Genomic DNA, 14,783 nt, shown 5'->3' on the forward strand with positions numbered 1-14,783 from the left:
CGCTTTCATTTTGCCAACTGCGCATGCGCCATTTAGTTCCATCGCGGCCGTTGCTTCTCGTCTTTAACGTGAGCGTGATCACTGGCTTGCGTTCTCCAGCACCTGAAGTCAGTGATCACGCTCACACTAAAGACGAGAAGCGACGGCCGGGCGCGGGCACGATGGAACTGAACACCGCATGCGCAGTCTGCAAAATTAAGGTAGGGAGGGAGCCGGGATCACGCTGGCTAACAGGCAGCGCACGACGCATGCACGAGAAGAGCGAGAGGAGCGCAGTCCCGGCAAGATGTCCTTCACAGTGTAGAGAGGAGAGGCAAGGTGCGGGCTTGAGGAAAGAAAATCATGATTGGCAACACACTGAGGCATACTTTAAGATACTGTGGTTGGTTTAATATGTGTTTTCCAGGTGCCAGGTTCCCTCTAAGTATAACCGTACTTTGCTCCACTCAGCTTTCCCTCAACTCTGACCAGTCTTTCTGTCCCCACATCCCCATGACATGATGCTGCCAAAATGCTTCACTGTAGAGAAGGTATTGAGCAGGTGATGAGCAGTGGCTGTTTTCTTCAGGCATGACTCTTAGAATTGAGGCCAAAAAGTTCAGTCTCAGTGTCACCAGACCAGAGAATCTTGTTTCTCCCAGTCTGAGAGTCATTGAGGTGCTTTTTTGTAAACTCCATATATTTTAGGCTTCTTTGTGACCACTCTGCCAAAAAGGCCAAATTGGTGGTGTTCTGCAGTGATAGTTGACCTTCTCGAAGTTTCTCCCATCTGCACACAGGATCTTCGGTGTACAGCCAGAATGTTCATTGGGTTCTTGGTCACTTCTGTTACCAAGGCTCTTCTCTGCTGATTAATTAGTTTGATGGGGCAGTCAGCTCTAGGAAGAGTCCTGGTTGCTCCAAAGTTCTTCCATTTAAGAATTACGGAGGGCACTGAGCTCTTGGGGACTTTAAGTGCAACATAATTTTTTTTGTTCCCTTCTCCAGATCTGTGCCTCAAATCCTGTTGTGCTACAACATAACTTTTTTATGTTTGGGGACAAGTTTTACAGCCAAAAGAATGGAACCGCGATGGGGGCCAATGTGGCCCCGTCTTATGCAAATGCCTTTATGGTTAAATTTGAGGAGGATTGGATCTACAATAACAACCTCTTCCAAACACACGCTGTCACATGGCACAGGTATATCGACGATATATTCTGTATCTGGAATCACGATCAAAACTCTTTTCATGAATTTCACCTCTTCTTGAACATTATAGACCAGGATCTTCAGTTAACGGCCCATACAGACTTACTCACCATCAGTTTTCTTCATACAATGGTCATCAAAACATCTTAAGGCACACTGACTACTGATCTATACAGAAAACCGACCGACCGCAATACCCTCTTACTATTCCAGCTGTCACCCATGTAACACAAAAGATTCTTTACCCCTCTCGCAGTTCCAACAGGTTTATAGGATTGTTAGTGACCCTCCACTCCGCCGCCAATGCCTCCATGAGATTTAACAAAAGTTCCAGGAGAGAGGTTACCCTTCATCTCTCCTAACTAGAAAACAGTAATTTCCTCCATGCCCTTTCACTACTAAGGATGACATTACTAACCCTCGTTTACCATTAGTCATCACCTATTATCCCTTCGTTCCCAAAATACACTCCATTATACAGAAACATTGGCCCCTTCTGCAACAATCATATCCAGAAATTCCTGAGTCCTGTTAGAATGTGCTATAAAAGACCACAAAATCTCAGGGACAGACTAGTGAAAGCCAACATTGGCCAACTCAAACCTTCCCTAAAACAAATGACACTCGCACATACAAAAAGGGGAACCTATCCATGTTTAAGCTGTGCACAATGCACCAATTTCATTAAGGGTAATACAATTATCCATCCCTATTCAGGTCTATTACGCCAAAGCTTTTTATACATGCACCTCCTCCTATGGGGTATACCTAATCCGATATCCATGCGGTCTCGCATACGTGGGGCAAACCACCCAGAGTGTACAAGACCGCATTTCCAAACACAAATCCAATATCCATTGTTAAAGTACAGAATTACCCATTCCACATCATTTTATCACAACTAAGCACCAGATAAACCAACTTATTGATTCCAAGTCTTGGAACACGTTCCCCCAGCAAGACGTGGGGGTAATAGAATCTCACGCCTTAAACAATGTGAACCCTATTGGATCTTTGAACTAAATACTCTCTCACCCCGTGGCCTCAACACAGAACATATTGACACTTTATGTGAACGATAATATCAGTAATTTTCTGTTTGCCTCATCTTCATTCACAGACAAAATAAATTATTTTTGCAGACAGGTAGTATTTAATGTTACGTTCATATTGTCTGTCTCTGTCCAATTTATTACTAACATCGAGTACTACCCCTTAGTCATGTCTGTCAGCATCTTATCAATTGTGTATTTCAATTGCATTCACTTTATGTTTTATACCATTTCTTGTAATTAACCTTATTTTGATTTTATTTCATTTTTACCGTATTTTTTTCTTCTTCCGTTTTGACTCTGTATATGACTCTGCTTATATATCATGTTTTGCATGTATACAATCTTACCAATGGCCCCAATCTATATATTGAGCATAAAAATCCTGTCTACCATATGCCACACAGTTAGTACTACTACTATAGTGCCTCATAATGTATGCGTTGAATTCAATAGACAGTTGAGTTTTCCGAGACCTCTTTCATTCTACAGCTCTTGCGCTGCCATTACCCTGTCAGTTCTCCTTTTCCCTAGTGCACATGCACTTGCCAGACGCCTCGTGCCGGGTACTGCTTAAAAGCGACCCGCGCATCCTGGCAGTAACAAGCCATCCTCCATCTAATCGCTTATCTGCCAATACTAAGGTATGTACCTACTGACCACCAATAGTATAGTCAAGCCTGACTGACATAAATTCCACCTAGATGCTTTATCTATAGTTCATATTTAGGGATGAGCAAATCGACTTCGGATGAAACATTCAAAGTCGATTCGCATGAAACTGTTCTAATACTGTATGGAGCAGGAGCTCCGTACAGTATTAGAATGTATTGGCTCAGATGAGCCAAAGTCATTACTTAGCGAAGTCTCGCGAGACTTAGCATAATAACTTCATAAATAATTTTCTACTGTTAAAAAAAACTTTTCCCGAACCCAGGTTCGGTTCCAATTGGTACCTTGGAGCCAAACCCGAGTTCGGGAAATGTTTTTTACAGTAGAAATTGATTTATGAAGTTATTGCCCAAAGTCTTGCGAGACTTCGCGAAGCAATAACTTCGGCTCATCGGAGCCAATACATTCTAATACTGTACAGAGAATGAAGTTTTATGCGAATCAACTTCGGATGTCTCATCCCTATTCGTATTGTATGAGCCATGACTGGCTGTATCACATTGACCTATAGCTAGGTCTGATTACTCTAATACCTCAAACCTATACACTATATTATATGAACCTCATCTAGTGGCCATATCTGTATTATACTACATTCTAATACATCCTAGTATGCTCAAATATATTGATGAAAGTCTTTATTTTACTTTATATGTGCCAATATGCTGTGTCTATTTTGGTCTCAAGCTATGTTCATCTGCTGTATTCCCAAGGGCTTTCAGGAATCCTACTCTACAGTACTACGCTATGGATCTCTGGGACGACTATTCATCTGGTTCCACTATAATACTATGCAATTATTAATGTATTCCATGTTACTTACTATTACTCTTTATATGCTTTATACAGTTGCAAGAAAAAGTATGTGAACCCTTTGGAATTATATAGATTTCTGCACAAATTGGTCATAAAATATGATCTGATCTTCATCTAAGACATAACAATAGACAATCACAGTCTGCTTAAAGGGGTTGTCCGGGTTCAGAGCTGAACCCGGACATACCCTTATTTTCACCCCGGCAGCCCTCCTGAGCCTGGCATCGGAGCATCTCATGCTCCGATGCGCTCCCGTGCCCTGCGCTAGATCGTGCAGGGCACAGGCTCTTGTGTTTTCAATAACACACTGCCGGGCGGTAACTTCCGCCCAGCAGTGTGTTCAGTGACGTCACCGGCTCTGAGGGGCGGGCTATAGCTCTGCCCTAGCCGTTTTACTGGCTAGGGCAGAGCCAAATCCCGCCCATCAGTGCCGGTGATGTCACCGGGCTGCCTGTCAGCCCCATAGAGAGCCCGGTATGTCACCGGAACTTAGAAAAATGCCTTTGCCCTGCGCGATTTAGCGCAGGGCAAAGGAGAGCATCGGAGCATGAACTGCTCCGATGCTCATGTCAGGGGGGCTGCCAGGGTGAAAATGGAGGGATGTCCAGGTTCAGCTCTGAACCTGGACAACCCCTTTAAACTAATAACACACAAAGAATTAAATGTTACCATGTTTTTATTGAACACACCATGTAAACATTCACAGTGCAGGTGGAAAAAGTATGTGAACCCTTGGATTTAATAACTGGTTGAACCTCCTTTGGCAGCAATAACTTCAACCAAACGTTTCCTGTAGTTGCAGATCAGACATGCACAACGGTCAGGAGTAATTCTTGACCATTCCTCTTTACAGAACTGTTTCAGTTCAGCAATATTCTTGGGATGTCTGGTGTGAATCACTTTCTTGAGGTCATGCCACAGCATCTCAATCGGGTTAAGGTCAGGACTCTAACTAGGCCATTCCAGAAGGCGCATTTTCTTCTGTTTAAGCCATTCTGTTGTTGATTTACTTCTATGCTTTGGGTCATTGTCCTGTTGCAACACCCATGAGCTTCAGCTAGTGGACAGATGGCCTTAAGTTCGCCTGCAAAATGTCTTGATAAACTTGGGAATTCATTTTTCCTTCGATGAAAGCAATCCGTACAGGCCCTGACGCAGCAAAGCAACCCCAAACCATGATGCCCCCACCACCATACTTCACAGTTGGGATGAGGTTTTGATGTTGGTGTGCTGTGCCTCTTTTTCTCCACACATAGTGTTGTGTGTTTCTTCCAAACAACTCAACTTTGGTTTCATCTGTCCACAGAATATTTTGCCAGTACTGTTGTGGAACATCCAGGTGCTCTTGTGCAAACTGTAAGCGTGCAGCAATGTTGTTTTTGGACATCAGTGGCTTCCTCTGTGGTATCCTCCCATAAATTCCATTCTTGTTTAGTGTTTTACTTATCGTAGATTCGCTAACAGGGATGTTAGCATATGCCAGAGACTTTTGTAAGTATTTAGCTGACACTCTAGGATTCTTCTTCACCTCATTGAGCAGTTTGCGCTGTGCTGTTGAAGTCATCCTTACAGGACGGCCACTCCTAGGGAGAGCAGCAGCAGTGCTGAACTTTCTCCATTTATAGACAATTTGTCTTATCGTGGACCGATGAACAGCAAGGCTTTTGGAGATACTTTTATAACCCTTTCCAGCTTTATGCAAGTCAACAATTCTTAATCGTAGGTCTTCTGAGAGCTCTTTTGTGCGAGGCACCATTCACATCAGGCAATGCTTCTTGTGAAAAACAAACCCAGAACTGGTGTGTGTTTTTTTATAGGGCAGGGCAGCTGTAACCAACACCTCCAATCTCATCTCATTGATTGGACTCCAGTTGGCTGACACCTCACTCCAATTAGCTCTTGGAGATGTCATTAGTCTAGGAGTTCACATACTTTTTCCACCTACATTGTGAATGTTTACATGGTGTGTTCAATAAAAACAAAGTAACATTTAATTTTTTGTGTGTTATTAGTTTAAGCAGACTGTGATTGTCTATTGTTGTGACTTAGATGAAGATCAGATCACATTTTATGACCAATTTGTGCAGAAATCCATATAATTCCAAAAGGTTCACATACTTTTTCTTGCAACTGTATAATAGGCAGTGAACAAAGTCTAGGTTAGACCGAAACATTGGCCAGTGGCTTTATATTATTTTGGATGGAATAAATAAACCATAATCTTTTGCAACACAATTTATGAGTGCCATGGTTTCTCCATACTTGATCTCAAATTAGCAGGTCATGCACTGCCCAGCTATTAGAAAATTTCACCCTACTTGGCTCTCAGACTTCTCTGTCTACCTGTGCACCAGCCGTATCCCATGTATATGTCCAGTCAAATGCCCTGCACCAAACAGCGTCAATATACAGACTCCATCTCATTGCCTTTTTCAATGCAACACAATATTTATCAATATTAAAGGGGTTGTCTGAGATAATTAAAAATCTCGGTTGAGCCCCCCAATTGCCCAAATTAAAAAATTGTGCTATGGTCATCTCTTTCTCCAGCATCATTATCTGTTTCACTGGTCCAGTCCTCCTGCCACTGCTTGTTTACAAATTGCAGAGGTTATGTGCCAGGATATGACATGTGGCCTCTTGAGTCAATCACTGTTCTCAGCGGTTGTATGCTGAGGGCAGTTATTGGCTGCAGCGGTGACATGCACAGTTACATGCAGGTATACTGCACATGACAGCTTCAACCAATCACTGTCCTCAATGCTGGAGAACAGCACTGAGGAGAGAGGGGAGTATAGCATTTATTTCATCCAATAATGGGGCTGGTCTGTGATTTTTTATTATCTCAGGAAACTCCTTTAAAAATTATACACATTGCAGTTAAAGGAGAAATATTGTTTGTATCGTCAATGTTACCTCTTTTAAATGCATTATTTTTACTTTTGTTTTCTTTCTTTTATGTTGTTTAAGTGGAAACTGAAATCAATTGAGTTTTCTTTTAGTGATCAATAATTGAAAATTATCTCATTCGAAAAGAGATTCTATTGCAGGTTGTTAACTGTACCTTTCACATAATCAGCAGTCAATAACACTTCAAAGTGGACTATAAAGACATATTGTCTAGGGAATTTTATTGCTAATTATTAAAGAAATCAGGCCCTGCTCATAAACCTTATGTCAATAAATAATATTTTACTGTTTGACTAAACTTACCATAATTGGCCTTATAGTTCAGTTAACTATATTGAGAATCAATTCTTTTGATCAAGGTATTAAAGTGGTCCTTTAGATGTATTTTTAAAGTGTAGTGGGAGATATGCTAACACAATAGATCTTAAACATTGATCTAGGTTTATAGCTCCATAAGAAAAATAGTCATATATGAAGTAAATACAGTTTCAATTTTCAGCACTACTTTGTAAACAGCAAAAGCAGCAGTGACACCCATAGGATACTTGGCTGCAATGAAACATGATACTATTATCATAGATATCAATATTTCTACATAACTTTTATGAAAATACATTTGTTTTTTAGTTATACATTATGTGGTAGACTTGATAATGATGTGATTGTTTTAATTAAAGGGGTTATATAGTTAATACAGTTAAAAAAAATACATAAATCCGTCAAGTTAAACCAAAGAATGTAAATTGGCAACAGAATTAGATAGATATGATAGATAGATAGATAGATAGATAGATAGATATTATAGATAAGATAGATAGATAGATAGCTAATATAGATAGATATAAACACAAGATGATTTAATGAAATGATAGTGTGACTTTGGAATGACTGACTAATCTTGGCAATACTGTATATTAACTGCAACATCAACACCTCCTCCCCATCTTCAATCACACTGTGCCAATTCAAGGGTATCTCATGCAGAATGTTGCCCAAAGCTAATGTCCTGCTGAGGCCATGTACAGTAGAGACGTCAAATGATTTGCCATCAGTAATGTGTAATCTGGGAGAAACTCTATTCACTCAATACACACAATAATGTATTGACTTAGAAAAAAGGATGGGCGGTTGGGATGCTACTCCATTTTCAATGGACACTAATGGACAATGGATACTAATAAATCCACCCTCCATGTAACTGTTATCCACTTGAAGTCCACCTACAGCTCCAACAGGTAAAAGACACTTTGTCTCCATTTGCTCCCTAAATCTTCCACATATTGCTTAGCTTCCAGCCCTGATTCCTGCCGTTCACATCACTATTAAAAGCTTCCCTGTCATCTTTCTAAAATTATAAGACCCTATCACCACCTTTATGCTGCCCCCCTGAATGCAGAATAATATAGTGACAAGCATGCTGATTCAAAATTTGTCTTTGATATATATTTTGTTGCTGACATCAGGAAACCAAGGGATGGTGCCGGGGAAGCAGAGAGGAGGTCTTGGAGAACGAGGTGGACGAGAGAGTGGGAGAGATGACTCGTGACTCCCCTTGGGCAGAACACCCTGATGACTCCATGATGTACCTGGTCATGACGTCAAAGACATTTTCAAAGTTGTTTTTTTATATAAATACAATACTTTTGAGCGTAGGCAAATACAGTTTAGGAATGATTGTAGGATGCACAGCAAGAATATTTAATCATCTCTATATGTCAATCCTGATCACAGGTTCCCTTTAAGACATTTTCCAGGACTGTAATTTTGATGACCAATCAATGTCAGATTATACATTGTATAATGTATAGGTGACAAAACTATATTTTTGTCCAAAGAGGCATGCATTATTTAATTAAAAATAAGTAAAATAAGTATGCTGTGTAGAAATACTGATTTGTTCAAAGATATACAGTGCTGCCCATAATTATTCATACCCCTGGCAAATTTTGATTTAAAGTTACTGTTATTCAACCAGCAAGTCATTTTTTGACGGGAAATGACATAGGTATCTCCCAAAAGATAATAAGACAATGTACAAAAGGCATTATTGTGTAAAAAAAAAAAAAAAAAAACATTTCACAGCTTTTATTTACATTTGAGCAAAACGAGTCCAGTCCAAAATTATTCATACCCTTCTCAATAATCAATAGAAAAGCCTTTATTGGCTATTACAGCAATCAAACGCTTTCTATAATTGCAGACTAGCTTTTTGCATGTCTCCACAGGTATTTTTGCCCATTCATCTTTAGCAATGAGCTCCAAATCTTTCAGGTTGGAGGGTCTTCTTGCCATCATCCTGATCTTTAGCTCCCTCCACAGATTCCCAATTGGATTCAAGTCTAGACTCTGGCTGGGCCACTCCAAAACGTTAATGTTGTTGTCTGAACCATTTCTTCACTGCTTTTGCTGTGTGTTTTGGGTCACTGTCATGCTGAAATGTCCATTGGTGCCCAAGGCCAAGTTTCTCTGCAGGCTGCTGATGTTGTCATTGAGAATCCTCATGTATTGCTCTTTTTTCATGGTGCCGTTTACTGTGATTAGGTTCCCTGGCCCATTGGCTGAAAAACACCCCCAAAGCATTAGGTTCCCACCACCATGTTTGACAGTGGGGATGGTGTTCTTTGGGTTGAAGGCTTCTCCTTTTTTATGCCAAATGAAGGAAACATTATTTTGACCAAACAATTAAATTTTTGTTTCATCTGACCATAACACAGAAGACCAGAAGTTGTCTTCGTTGTCCAGATGAGCTTTTGCAATGGCCAAGCAAGCTTTTGTGTGCCTTATCTGGAGAAGTGGAACCCAGCAGTGTGTAGTGTCCGTTGGATTGTCTGCCTTGAGACATTGCCACCAGCAGAGCCCAGATTCACCAGGATGGCCTTGGTGGTTATCTTGGATTCTTTTTCACCTCTCTAACTATCCTCCTGGCCAGCACAGGTATCACTTTTGGCTTCCGACCACATCCTCTGAGATTTTACACAGTGTGGAACATCTGGTATTTTTTGCTCAAATGTAAATAAAAGCTGAGAAATATTTTTTTCCACAATAATGCCTCTTGTACATTGTCTTATCTTTTGGGAGACACCTATGTCATTTCCTGTCAAAAAATTACTTGCTGGTTGAATAAAAGGACCTTTAAGTCAAAGTTTGCCAGGGGTATGAATAATTATGGGCAGCACTGTATGTGTAAATAGGAAACAAACACTGCTATTATACTGCAATACGAGATGGACCAGAGACTGGAAGAGCAATCAGTGCCCTTTTTATCATGAGCATCACTGTATTGAGAATGAAAAATCTCAAACATTTAGAGATAGGTGAATCAGTCGTCACATTTGATTCGGTGAGATTTGACCTGAGTCATAAGTGCCCCAAATGCCCTGAAAAGAGACACTCTGGGGTCTTCTAAGATCTTATACAACCACTTTCAATCTCTTCAACACCAAGATATGGTTAGTAATGACAAAGTGACAGCATCATATATGGCTATGGGTAAACAGATGGCAGCTGGACATAACTGGCAGCCTGTTTAAAACCATATTGGATTTTTTTTTAATTCACAAAATGGTCCAAAAAGTATCCCCTTCGGTGACAGGTGTCTTCTTCCCGGCCTTCTGACCTGTAAAATGTTGGTCACATCTCAAGCGCTGATGTGTGATGTTGCCACATCATCACGAGGTGACATCATCATAATGTGGAATTTATGTTTTATTGTAACGGGATTAGCTCCCGGGATCACCGTCCCCTGGGATAGACGGGCGCTGTAGGCACACAAAACAAAGTCCAGTCCAAGAAAGTATGGTGTAACTGAACGCAGCCAGTTTTATTTTGCTTTTGCCGGCAAAAAATATTAAACAAAACAGTACAACATGAAAGAAATGCCTGGCTGTCTGGCCACTACGTCTATACATACAGCAGTTCCTAACTACAGGAAACTGAGCCTTATGCCCAGCACCATAAACCAAAGCACACAGTTGCTTTGTACTCACATCAGAGCTTTTCCAAGGAGCAGAGCCACCAGCTAGTGAGCTGTCTGCCCTTTTCTAGTCCACCCAGGTACTCAGGTGATTAACCACATTCACCATGAATACCTGGAGTGGCTAATTGGAGCAAGGATCCACCCAACTCTCCCTGTTCCAAGAAGCCAGGCCCTTCTAATTTCCTTGCTCCTTCAATTCCCTGGCTGCTATTTAGAACATTTAAGACAGGAACCTAGGTGAAATGTAGACTCCTTCTACCACTTTCCCCCTGGTCCTGTCACATATCCTCCCCCCGTTTTGACCTTGAGGTAGGAACACACTGTGCTCTTAAACAGTACACCCTGGACAGGGCATCGGCATTTCCAAGCTGACGACCAGGTTTATGTTCCACTGTAAAACTATAATCTTGTAAACCATCGGGTCACTTGCCTGTTTTTCTCACAGTTTTGGCACATCCATTTGAGGGGGGTATGGTCAGTTACCAGTTTGAATGTTCTCCCTACCAAATAATACCTGACTGCTTCTACCGCCCACTTAATTGCCAAACACTCCTTTTCTACAATGGAGTATTTCTTCTCATGCTCATTCAACTTTTGACTGTGACACGGCCCGTACACCCACATCGGAGGCATCTGTTTGCAAAACAAACTCTTTTTAAAAATCTGGTGTGACTAACACTGGCTGGGCACATAGAGTCTGCTTCAGGTTCTGAAAAGCTTGTTCCGCCTCCGTGGTCCATTTGACCATGGTTGAATCTTTCCCTTTTGTAAGGTCTGTTAAAGGTCTAGCAATGCTGGCAAAATATCCAATGAAACGCCTATAATAACCAGTTAAACCCAGGAATGCTCTGACTTGTTTTTTGTTCAAAGGCCTTGGCCAGCTCTGAATGGCTTCAACTTTGTTTATTTGAGGTTTTATAAACCCCCGCCCAATCGTGTACCAAAAGTACTTTGCCTCATCTTGCCCAATGGCACTTTTTTTGGATTTGCTGTCAAACCCGCTTCCCTAATAGAATTCAGGACGGCTTGCACCCTGGTTAGATGACTTTCCCAATCCGGGCTATAGATTATTACATAGTCCAAATAGGCAGCTGCGTATTTACTATGTGGTCTTAAAATTTTGTCCATAATTCTCTGGAATGTATCTGGGGCCCCATGCAAACCAAAGGGAAGGACTACATATTGAAAATGGCCATCAGGGACACTGAAAGCTGTTTTCTCTTTTGCCTCATCAGTCAACAGTACTTGCCAGTAACCTTTTGTAAGGTCTAATGTGGTAAAAAAAAAAAAAAACTGGCATTACCAAGCCTATCAATCAGCTCACCCACTAAAGGCATTGGATATGCATCAAACTTGGAGACAGAATTCAGTTTTCTGAAGTCATTACAGAAACGTATGGTGCAATCAGGTTTGTGAATTAAGACTATAGGACTAGACCAGTCACTGTGGGACTCCTCTATAACCCTTAGCTGAAGCATTGTTTGTATTTCTTGGGAAATAGCTTTACGCCTAGCCTCAGGTATTCTTTAAGGATTTTGTTTTACTCTGACCCCTGGTTCGGTTATGATATCATGCTTGGTTTTATCTGTTCGACCAGGTAGCTCAGAAAAGACATCTTTATTTTTCTGTGCAAATTCCTTTCTCTCTTGGGTTTGAGATCCTGACAAGGTGTCTGCAATCTTTACCTCTGGTATCTCGGTGCTACATCCCTTTTTGCAACTACTGTTAGCTGCTGCTAACAACACCTCTCGGTCCTTCCAGGGTTTGATTAGGTTCCCGTGATAGATTTGGTAGGGCTTACATCTACCTGGTTGATGAACCCAGTAACTTACCTCTCTGACCTTCTCGACAATTTCATAAGGCCCTTGCCATTTGACCAAAAATTTACTTTCTACTGTGGGAGCAAGGACTAGCACCCTATCCCCAGAGTTAAAGTTTCTTACTTTAGCAGACCTGTTGTAAACCCGGGACTGACTCTCCTGGGCCTGCAGCAAGTGTTCTTTGGGCAATCACACTTTTGTAGGGCGTAGCCTTACTCTCCCTTTCCCATCCTGTGCCACCACTTTTCTGAGCATCCCTTTTAAGGTTTTATTAAACCTATCGACTAGCCCATCCATTTGGGGATGATAAACTGAGGTACACAAGTGAGTTATTTTGAATAGTTTACACAACTTCTTTGTAACCTTTGACATAAAGGGGGTCCCCTGGTCAGTGAGTACTTCTTTAGGTATGCCCACCTAGGTAAACATTTGGAACAACTCGTTTTCTATAGCCTTTGCGAAGGTTTTCCTCAGAGGTATTACTTCAGGATAGTGGGTAGCATAATCACGGACAACCAAAATGTATTGGTGACCTCGGGCAGACTTAACAAGAGGTCTCACCAAATCCATTGCAATCCTCTCGAAAGGGGGTTTTAATAATTTGGGGTGGCACTAACTGTTCCGGACTTCTAAAGGTCGCCACAGGGTTACGTGACTGACAATCGGGGCAGGAATCACAGTATTCTTTTATCTCTCTATGTACCCCTGGCCAGTAAAATCGCTGCAAAATACGGTCTTTGGTTTTTTCATAAGCCAAGTGCCCCCCTAGTACATGTGAATGGGCTAGCCCCATCACCTTGTTCCACAACTTGTCCATTTTGCTCATCGACTCTATACAAGAGTTAATTTTCTAATGAAAAATGGGGAAATATTTACTCTACCCCCGGTTCTTGGGAAACCCCATTGACTACTTTCACACTTTGCCGTGCATGGGTTAATGTAGGGTCCCTGAGTTGAACTGTCCCAAATTTATCACTGGAGACTGGCAAGTCAGGGAGACCAATTTCAGGGACATCATCAGTATCACCTGCAAGCACGGCTAAGGGTAAACTTTCAGTTTCACTCAGGGTCCCCCCCTACCGCTTGCACATTTTCTGGTTCAGCCAGAGGGATAGGTTCTACAGCAGTTACACTTAAGCACTTTTCACGCATATGCCACATTTGCCAAAATAGAGGAAAATCACACCTCACAATGACATTATGCATCAGGCTGTTTACAACCCCCACTTCATGGGATACTTTTCCGCATGGGGTTTCAAAAGACACTATAGCAGTGGGGTACCCTTCTGATCCCCATGTATGCAGATGACCCCCATCTGTCTCTTTTGCAGCTTTCTAGAGTCCACCAAGCTGCCATGCAGAAGAGTCACTAGACTACCCGAGTCCAACAGAGCTTTAATTAAGTGTCCTTCAATCCGCAAGCTGCAAGTTTGTCGCTCTGTATTTGGTGTCAGCAAGGCAGAGTAGATGGGTCCCGCAAACAATGATTTCCTCCGCCCACCGTCACACTCCATAGGCTCATCAACCAGTCATGTAGCCCAGTCCTTGACACCGCCAGCACACAATGTTTTTGACAGCCCAAGGCTGTTTAGGGCTAACTGGCTTTAGAGGCCTGACTAATAGGTCTGTCTCAGTTCCTACTTTAAGGCCCCCCCTCGCCCTCTTTAGATTTGGAACAGTCTTACCACGATCAGTAGTCTTCTGGATCCTCTGGGCCGGCCGAGTAGGAGAGAGGTCTTCGCTGTTCAGATACCGCTCCACTAGGGCAATGAACTGATCCGCATCCCTGGGGTCCGCTTGTCCCACACAGCGCTGTATCCGAACTGGCAGAGCACAAACAAATCGGTCCAGGACCACTCTTTCAACTAACTGAGCGGCTGTAGAGACCTCAGGTTGCAGTCACTTTTTAGTCAGGTGGAAAAGGTCATACATTTGTTACCTCGCTGGTTTATCCAGTTGGAAGGTATTCTGCTTTCAGTTTGTGGTGTTGTCCGGCATCCTTCTCACTTAAATCAAAGTAGGCTTTCTGCCGCTCTCCACTAAGGAATGGAGCAAGGGTGTCTGCCCACTGTTCTGCTCTGAGTTTCTCTCTTTCAGTGGTTCTTTCAAAAATGATGAGGTATGTCTCCACATCATCCTCTATGGTAATTTTTTGAAGGGAAGCTGGCACTCTCCTACCCGCTGGGATGGATTCTTCCTGGACTTGGGGCCTTTCAGCCAGCCTTTTTATCTGCTCCACCATACTTTTGTTAACCGATTGCTATACTCTGAACCCAGCTTGCATAGTCTCCATGAACAACCGATTGGTTTCTTGCTGGTTAGCATTCACCTTTTAAAGCTGAATGT

The sequence above is a fragment of the Bufo gargarizans genome, chromosome 1 (genome assembly GCF_014858855.1).
Source record: "Bufo gargarizans isolate SCDJY-AF-19 chromosome 1, ASM1485885v1, whole genome shotgun sequence".
Lineage (NCBI taxonomy): Eukaryota > Metazoa > Chordata > Amphibia > Anura > Bufonidae > Bufo > Bufo gargarizans.